The sequence below is a fragment of the Phoenix dactylifera genome, chromosome 9 (genome assembly GCF_009389715.1).
Source record: "Phoenix dactylifera cultivar Barhee BC4 chromosome 9, palm_55x_up_171113_PBpolish2nd_filt_p, whole genome shotgun sequence".
Classification (NCBI taxonomy): Eukaryota; Viridiplantae; Streptophyta; class Magnoliopsida; order Arecales; family Arecaceae; genus Phoenix; species Phoenix dactylifera.
Window position 1 is genome coordinate 19,529,227 of NC_052400.1, and position 10,113 is coordinate 19,539,339.

The 10,113-nt window shown below is 38.4% G+C and overlaps 1 long non-coding RNA gene across 2 annotated transcripts; it reads right to left on the reverse strand.

Annotated features, from left to right (window-relative positions):
• Positions 1 to 3,235: 3,235 nt before the first annotated feature.
• Positions 3,236 to 9,817, reverse strand: LOC113462932. 2 transcript variants are annotated; one of them, XR_003386287.2, is made up of 3 exons: positions 9,455 to 9,817; positions 5,221 to 5,476; positions 3,236 to 4,866 (listed from the first exon to the last, which is right to left on the reverse strand). It is a non-coding gene; the product is annotated as an uncharacterized LOC113462932 (long non-coding RNA). The 2 variants fall into 2 exon arrangements; XR_003386286.2 differs by lacking the exon at positions 3,236 to 4,866 and having other exon boundaries at positions 4,993 to 5,476.
• Between the last annotated feature and the right edge of the window lie 296 nt (positions 9,818 to 10,113).

A 10,113-nucleotide genomic window follows, 5' to 3' on the forward strand; every position in this document is an offset into this window, starting at 1 on the left:
TGATTCCGAGTTCGAAACGCACAGGCGTCTATTAAATTGTGGAGACCGGATGCTTCCTACTTGAACACGGGGTCTGGAAGGGCGTATTGCTCTGCTGGTAGCCTTGGTGGTGCCAAGTGTGACGTACTCACATGTGATATTCGTGCCGGAGCCCAGAGGAGTAACCGAGCCGGGTCTACAGGTGGGGAGAGTATGAGTAAAACTGGCCGGCGTGCCCAACACACAGTCATTTCTGCCCGCATCGAACATTCTCCTGACGGGGTGGGGGCCCAGTAGGGGCTGCTACGCGGGGGTGGGCTTGTCCCTTCCTCCCCCCTTCCCTTTTTTTTCAGCAAAAAAAAAAAAAAAGGCAAAGGTGGTTAACTTGTAAAAAAATGAGATAAACCTTATTATGGCTTCAATAGGTCTTGAATCTATCTTAAGCTCAAGATTCTTAGGGGAGTGCTCATTCACAAAATTCACCCTTAAAAATTACCTGATAGCATAAGGTCCACATTAAAAAAACAAAATTAATGTATAATAAAATGTTTCACTGTAACTAAAAGAGTTTTCTAACCCATTCAATTTCAGATGGTGAAGCAGTCTGGTCATCATATTACATCATATCTTCTCAAATCCATGGTTTAAAAGAGCAGAGGGCATAATCAACCTTTAGGAGCGATGTTATGAAAACACTCTTTAGATTATATGGGGCAAGATCATGCTGTTTTCAGGGGATATAAGAGTCAGTTTAACTCAATCTATATAATGTGTATCACAGACATCCACATGCAGAGATCATGCTTCACTGCTTAAGTTAGGGGCTAAACGAGTATATGATACTGCAGTAGTTGACATAGTTGGATATTTTGCTGATCAACCACTGATATGTTCTTCGTAGTTTTGAAGCAAAATTATTAGTTCCTGACTTCCTTAAGTAATGTTTATCTCTCTTTTTAATATGTTAGTGCTGCTATGCTAATGATCTGATATTCTCAACCTCAATTAGGGATGCCCCTCTGCTGCTTGTGATGTAATGTGAATATTAGGAGAAAAACCAGAAGAGGAGAATGACATGAATTCACAGGGTTTAGTAGAAGGATAGAATTGTGGGGTGAAAAGAAAGAATAATCACCTGTGCCATGTCGGTATAATTTAATATGAATATTTTCATATTCTGCTATTGGATTTACTCTGATAAAACAGTAGGACTGGAACCAGACTTGATTCCGAGACATGATTGGCACAGTTCTTCATGTTAAGAGTATTGATGATATGTTCAGTATACAAAATAGTTAATGATAATCACCATGTTAATTCTTCCAGTATAGAATTAGTTTAGGTTTCTGAGGGAAATCTAAGGCTAATCGTGAGGTTCATTTGTTGAGAGGTTTTATAGATGCAAAAGCAACTACTTCTAGAAAGCCAATTTGTAAGCAGTTTATGTTATCTCCATCTGGTTGATCATTTTGTTAATTGGCGATCACATGAAAAGGTGCATTCATATCTCACAAAGCCAAACTAGTAACTGAATGTAAACTTTTCATTGCTCTGAAATTTTTCTTCTTTGCTTTTGTAACGAGGTGCACCTAAGCTTGGTTTATTTCTTTCGTCCAACGAACAAGATGTCTGGATCCATATTGGGGTGGTTGCTGCTCCCAGAGACATTACATGGCCAGAAGTTGCAGGACTAGGGAGAAAAACCAGCCACCAGCAGATGTAACATTGATCATCCTTTTTTGCAGGGAAAAAAGAGGGTTTTGCTAAGATTTTTGCTCTGTTCTTTAGATGAACTGCAGGCCATACTTGTCACCACCTTTAAACTACCAGGTGCAGGAAACGTAGATCAACGAATGCGGCAGTAGAGGAGCAGCCTCAGGACTTCATTATGATGCATGACATTGGAAACCTTTAAAAAAAAAATAGAAAGGATCGTATTATTAATCAGTGTTGGCCCTCTTGAAAGGAACGTGGCAAGGAATTAGTATTGGTGGAGTCAGTTGTGTCCTTTGGTTCATCGGAGGTCCATACATTACTATGATTCTTTGGCATCAATAGTGGATAAATATGGTTGCTCAGAAAAAAAAAAGGGATAAATTTGCATGCAGATGCTAATATACTATCCATCTTATTGCACAGATGAACTACCACGGCGAGTTAATTATTAGAATTGATGTTCTCTGTTCCATCAAATGGTAGCCATATCACTACCGGGGAGCGTACCCTGTGAAATGGAGTCACAATCTAATTCAACTGCTGCAACCCAGAGCATATATTATTTCTTCTGCAGATTTAACTAATTAGTTGAAATATTAGCAAACAGGTGTATATTTTTGAGAGAGCCTGTGGATGGAAAATTAACATCTCCTGCGATGTTTTTTTTTTTTTTTGATGTAAATCTCCTGCGATGTAGATGGTCTTAATGGCTTGGTAACACAGGTCTACACAGGTCTTGTACGCAATAAACGAAAGATTAATTTACACCATCTCTGTGCTTAGGAATATTTAACAGAAGATAAGCTAAAAACGATTTTATACGGGATTGAAGCAATTAAGACCAGCAGATTGCTACTCATAGAACATGAAATCTAGGCATTACCCTTGAAAAGGCTTATGATAAATTATGCGTGGGGCTCCTCATTACTTGACTACTAATTGCTGAAGAAGCGAAAAAGCTATTACAAAATGTTTTAAAATCGGGTTTTGACTTCCAGAAGGAATTGAGAAAAGACATGAAAAGAGATTGCAGATCCATAAACCGTTCCAAGATATCTAGGATGAGGTTCTTTGCCCGTAATAGCCTGGCCTAATCAGGATGTCCTACGCTTGACCTTTCTACTGACATTTGCCAAAGCAGGTCAATCATGGGCTAAACTGCTTAACAGTCTGAATAAGCCCAGACTAAATGAACCCAACCATCAGATTGCTGTTCAGATACAATAAAGACTACTTTGAATACCTCCTGAAACTTTTTGAGTGAGTGAGAGAGAGAGAGAGCACAAACAACCTTTCTTTTCCATTTAGCATCCCCTTTGGAACCAGAAACAAAACCTAATAAATTATCTTATCCCTGAATACCCGACCTTTTTTCCCCTTAACCAATCACCTTTTAAGAAAAAGAAACAAAGGGGCCCACTTGGTATTGCCGTCGTTTTCTGTTTTCATTTTCAAAATCCAAGAAGAGATCACCTAGACTAAGCATCATCATAAAACCTTTTTGTTTTTCCAAAAAAAAATTTAGGAAATCTTTGGTTTTTCGAAGCAAAGATTTAATGCTTTCAAAAATTCAGAAAATAGAAGCAAAGGATAATAGAAATTCTGTCCAAATGCTATCTTCAATATCAATTTTCATGTGATATTTTACTGATTCGCATAGAAACAACAATGTAGAAAAAAGCAACGTTGCTGAGCCTGCTCCAAACTGAATAATTATCTTATTCCAGAATTCTCTTTTGATTGACGAACAAACAATCAAGGGAAAGTGATCTGATATCATATCCATCCACCTTGAGTTTGTAAGGTCACATAAACCTGCAGCCAATTTGAAGTCATATTGATAGATCCACTGAATATGAGACTCAATATTCAGAATTCAGAAATGCTGCGATCTGCAATCACAGAACCAGCAAGGCAGCCTTGTGCTTCATGCTAATTAGCATACTTTTTAGGGCTTAAATCGGACTCAACTTCGGAACTGCAGATTCTGTTTCTTGATTCTGGCTGAGCAAATTGAATCACTGGATCACCCATTTTGGCCAAACCTAATCCAGAACAGTTCTCAATGTATATGGTTAAACCACCAAATGCTTATAAGCCTGTCATGGAGAAACAGTGAGGGTTTGGAGATTCACTTGTAGCCTGATGGTGAGAGACCATTATGATATCTTTAGAGAAAGACTGCATATAGGCGAAATTGTACTTGGATCTAGAGGCTTGTGTCCACCTGCCCAATTTATCTAGAAGATGGTGTAGAGTCGTTTTCCAACTAGGGATGTTCTAACTAAATGAGGGATGAACAAACCACCAGCCTGCCCTTGTTGTGAGATGAAGAAGTCTGTCGCTCATGTCCTCTTCCAATGTGGGAGAGCGATGTGGATATAAAGGCTCTGGAGTTGCTTTAGTCGATGACTCCTATTAAGGCAGTCCTTGCATATCTAAGGGGTAGCATCAGTGCATCGTCTACCAAATATTCCGACATTATAAGTACTTATGTTGTTTATCAAATTTGGCTAGCCAGAAATGCTCGAACTTTTGAAGATAACATTCAACCGCCAATATTCATTTTGGAGAAAGCTTTAGTATAGGCCGCTGAGATCACCCACTCACATATTGTTGGAGAGCCTATGACAACTTGGAATACTCGGAACTCCTTCTCAACTCTTGTAGCAACCCAGATGGTGTTCATCACTTGGGAGATCCCACCCTAAATTTTCCTCAAAGTCAACTTTGACGACAGTGTAGTTAATGGTGGCAGTAGAAGCGGAGTAGAATTTGTGATCAGAGACTGGAATTATAAGCTCATAGCGACTGATGAGAGTCCAATCTTTGATACCTCTTCCTGAAGCAAAATTGAGGGCGGCTTGAGCAGGCGTTAGCTATACGTGGCAAGTCCTAAGAGCCGATTTTATTTATATTGAGGGCACCTCTATCACGGTGATTGGATGGATCCAGAAACAAGCGGAGAGGATCGGTACCCACCCTCTTTTTGCATGACATTTGGAGACTGGCAAGAGAGAGCACTTCATTCTTCGCAAGGCACATCTAGCATGAGGTGAATTTGGCTGCAAATTGGATAGCCTCCTTTGTCACTGAGCATTCTAGTAAGATACCATAGACCAACTTGATGTCAACTTTGATGGCCCTTCATACTAGAACAGTGTGGAATGCCTGCCTTAGCGCACACAAAAAAAAATTATTAGCAGCTTTTGGAGGATTAATTGCAAAGCATGAATTTTTGTGAAACACTACATTAAATGAGATGCACATCAAGCCATAAGTCCCTAAGAGGAAAACTTTCATCCACAACTACTATGAAATGCATCATTTCCACCGTAGATAGCTGCCATCAACAATGAAAAGAACATCCAACATATATCTTAAAGACATTAAATATACAAATAAATAAACTTTCTCGTAATATATAAATGAAGGATCGGTTACCACTAATGTCTGTAACTACATGTCCATGTGTTGTTCCTACTAAATTTTCAAGCTCCTTAAAACTTATCAACTTATCATTACCTGGAAGGGGAAAATAACTACTATTGAGCTCATGTGGGTCACCTCGAGATTATGTTTTCTCCCCACTTGACGGGAAATTGGGTACTTAGATATCATGTTCCTTTCTTCTAATTCCAGTACCCCTTCTCTCCTTTTAGATGGAGAAAAAGAATGACAGCTTCAATAAGAAAGCCTTACTTGGTTGATTAGCCCATTCCTTGAACGCCCTAGCATTTGCCTGTGTTCTCTGTCCCAGTATTTGCATTGCACCTGGATCCTGCAGGAGAGAAGAGTTGCATAACTGCTGCATTAATTAGGTAAAAGTATTCATGCTCAGTCATCAAGCAGAAACAGATGCTAATAGCTAGCATGTTGTTGTGTTGCCATCAAATCAGACCAATACAGAGAATAATAGATAAATCCTTGTAGTTTTATAGGAATTCTTTTAAAGTCAGTGTGAATTTTTTTAAAGTCAATGTGTGCTTATTCTTTCTGAAATCTATGTCTACAATGAACATGATGGATGAGACAATGTATTTGAACTCAACAGTGCAGCCCAGGGGTGATACTGCTTTGTCCATTGTGTGGTGAAGTGCCTGAATTAAGTATAACATTTCTTTGTAAAGGTGTTTTGTTTCTTTATACTTTTTTTACAGGAAGTTGTAGCAGCCATATCTCCAAATAAACCCCCATATACAAGCTGATGATCAAATCTGTGTCAAGAAGAACAATTCAGAGCTCTCTTCCCCTGGATGATTAATGATTGCCAACATATTGAGTGGTTTATCAACTATTAGCTGCATCATGTAGCTTAATGCAATCCCATAATAGCAAAATTACAACCACTGTCAGCCTACGTTGCAACCAGACAAAAACTAAATAGAAATATTTGATTGTTGTCACTGGCATATAGCATATTTCTTATGTTCCTTGACATCAAGCTCGTATTCTAGGTTGGTGCTACCATTCGGGCAAGGATCTGCCTAAATCTATGAAAATTTTTGCATAAGCAAGTTAAGGCTGGGCATCACATGAAATTGACTCATCTGAAGGAGCAGAGGAGGATGCCGCAACTGATGGACCATGACACAAGGAAGTTAGAGTGGTAAATTAAGCAGTATGACTCAGATGCTTTCAGATTGTTGTCAACATGGTGTGCAAAATACTGTTTCCTGAACTCTCTTTCATGCGTGAGCATAGCTCATATCAATATAAGTTTTTGTCAATAACTAATTTTTAATGCTTTTCATCTTTACAGCATTTGCTTTTTCTGAACAGGATATCTTCTGAAAACTTTAACCATGCAGGTTCAAAGAAAAGCAGAGAAACACCAAAATTATTAAGCTCCTTGGAATCAAAACAATTTTCATCCTTATAATAAATAAATGGGCATTTCCAGAATAAGTTAAATCCTGTAAGTCCAAATAGGCACTTAGAGGCTTATGTAGCTTTTGCATGGGGTTATAGGATCTCTAGTCCATGGGAGTGGGTGTTCTGTTTTAAGGAGACTTCGCACTGACCTGCATGAATCTCTTTTCTAGGTCAGGTTTTGTTGGACCATCAATGCTAAAATTGGAAACTTTACAAATGCCATGATCTTCCTTCTTACTTTCACTTCTCTCTAAATAATGAATATTTACCGGTCTTGTTTCTCATATTGAATGTCAAGCTATCAAATTCAAAATAGGATAGAATTTGCGGAAATTTAGGAAGAAATGACCACTATAGAGGCCATTATGAAAATATAACAAAGAAAGAACAATTCCTCCTTGGATTCAGATGCAACGTTTAGAATCATCCTTCCCAGATGGTGGCGAATATCTGTTTGTGTTCATTTTCCTCAATTCATTTCCTTCATTTTTCAATGAGCTGGTCGTGGTTAGTTCTCAGGCATCAAAGTACAGGTTCTAGGAATTTGAGCAACTTGATGCTGGTCCTCGATACAGTTACCGTGTAGAAAGTTTGAGCAACTTGATGCTTACAGTGATAAAGCTAAGCATGGTAGAACGTGACCCTTGTCTGCTGTTAGGATGATGTAGAATGAATGAGAAGATCTAACAAAGACTTTGTGACAGGTTTGTTGTTTGCTTGGTGGTCAAATCAATTCAAGTGTATCGGTATCCCTATATGTTTCAATATTCATGCATCAAGCTTGCAATATTGACTTCAAAAAGAACACACAACACCATGTCATGTGTCATTAATCATAGACATGCTTGACTTTTCCCTTATCCAAACAATAAACTATAGTCTAATAATCAATTCCAAGGCAGTTTTAAAACATCCAAGGATATCACATTTCATGAATCATCTCGAAGATGCATGTTAACAGCTGCCAAATGCTATGGCCCGCATGGGAGCTTCTATACAACAAAAAAGTGTATGGACAAAACAGTCTTTAGCTGATTTAGATGTTAGGTTGAATCAGATTGGTAGTAGTCTTTTTTTATCATCGTTCTACGCCTATGGGGCCTTAGTAGTGCAGGAAACTGCCATCAGGAGGGAAAAAATGCTCAATACTATGTTAAAAAATATATATTTTATGAAGTACCTTAACTACAAAATAGTCATGCAAAACTACATTATGTTGTACATTTTGAATTCAAACTAGTTCAAATTCTGCCTTCAGACCATAACGTTATAACCTTTCCCATTTGATGACCTTTTCTCGGTTTTTGGGAATGTTATTGGCTCTAAAGCTTTGTCACCAAATTGTATCTGGCATGCTGGAGATATAGATTTGGGCATGTCATTAAGTTGCACGTGTGAATGCCCCAGGACTTCAATAGAACCTATTTTGAATCCCAGACTTTATTTGTTAGATGCTCATATGATGTGACAGCCAACGTTAGAAAGTTTCCTGGATGATAGCATAATTGAGAGGATTAAACTACAAAGAATACACATGAAAATTTGATGGTTTTTTCCTTTACAGCAGAGGATTAAAGAAGTGAAATGTAGCATCTTGTGACATTTTATATTGGACTCCACTATAGTACAGTACCATAAAAGACCAAAGCAAATAAAACTTATGAGAGAATTACTTGGGAAGAGATCATGCAGTAGCTTTTATAATGCTATGCATGTGTATGGTAGAACAAGGCCCCTAGTTTGATCTTACCTAAGTTTCACCGATGTTATCATTTTATAATTTCTTGATGGATCCTATAAAGTTTTAGTTGCACTCTTGCTCCCTTTTACAAAAAAGAAACTTTTTATTTAGGTTTCAAGTGTTATTAGAACTTTATTTAGGTCCCCATCTTATCCCGAGAGCCTTACATATAATCAAGCTTTGAGAAAGCTAAGCCCATGTTTTCCAATAGACTTTGCTCACTCCTTATACAATTATATGTATAATTTTTTTTACTCCAAAAGTTTAGTGATATTCAATTGACAGGGGCATCAGATGCCAGAGGCTTTCATTAAGTAAAATGAAGCCAGATAGAATAAAGTTGTCAAAACTTGCCAAAATGAAACAGGATGCTGGAATGAGTATTCGATTACTCCAGCTCCCATTTGGCCTTTTTGGAAAGAAACAGCTTCAGCTTTGTCTACATCAGATGTTTTAAGTGAAACCACTTAGCTTTGTACCAAATGTACAAATACAGACGCATAATTCAAGAAAGCATTAATCCTGACAGGTTTTATTCAAAACTTATGTTTGTGATTATGCATGCATGCAACTATGCACATTTACAATTCGCACGAACGCTACAATATCCACTTTATACTGCTAAATAATCATTACTAGTAAACATAATTCAAAAAACTCTTTGCATAATTTTCATATTCGTCATTCATGCTTTCAGAATAACAAATTCGAGATTTATGCATCATGGCATTCAAATCATTTGGACCCGACAGACATTACAGGATGTTAATTCCTCTCGGTGGCACTAACAAATCTCTCTCTCAGAGGACAAGGAAAAGTTTCGATCTGATTTGAACCTTTCTATTCTTTTTTCAAGAACCAAAATAAAATAGGTTGAAGTCCCTGATCGGACTACGAAGTTCGTCAAATCATTTGGACCCGACAGACATTACAGGATGTTAATTCCTCTCGGTGGCACTAACAAATCTCTCTCTCAGAGGACAAGGAAAAGTTTCGATCTGATTTGAACCTTTCTATTCTTTTTTCAAGAACCAAAATAAAATAGGTTGAAGTCCCTGATCGGACTACGAAGTTCGCTTAGAAATCGATCAGAAACCCCAAAAACAAAGCAATTTCTTGGTTATAGACAAGATGGCAGCATACCTTCAAACAAATCCGACCGGCATCCACCTCAAGAAAACAAAACGAACTCTTAAGAAAAAAACCGAAAACTTAGGCATAGAGACTTGAATTCCAGCTCCCGCGCAACAAAGAATAGAGCACCACGTCTCCCCTTTTGATATCCCGGAACGAATTCAGCCACTTCCCACCGGAAATCCTCATCCAAAACCAGGGTCCGCCCTGACTAGGCTTAGGGTTTGGGAAGAGGAAGAGAGCCGGGAAGCTCGGAGATGAGGCACTCGTAAGGCCCGAACCGGACTTAGGGCTCCAAGAAAGCAATGGTCGGTTCCCGGGTTTCTTTCCTGCGATCTCTATAAACTCGGAGCTCCGCCTGATTGCATCTGGTGGCGGGATGCACGGTGGGAGTATTTAAGGTGTTAAATGGGCCCGGCAACTCGATTTTTGATGGGCTCTAGAGTGGGCCATAATCTGAGTGGTCCAAGGCCTCCGCAGTGTCTGGAGCTCTGCTTAGCTTAATTCAACGCAACGCACATTACCATTCTTCTTCTTGTTTAAAGTTAGCGGTAATGATTCTGCTAACATAATCCAAAACTATTTATCATAATTTAGGATCTCATCTAAAAAGGCTAGCTACAAAATATTATTTGGATTTTTTTTGCCCTGTATAAGTATCGAAGATC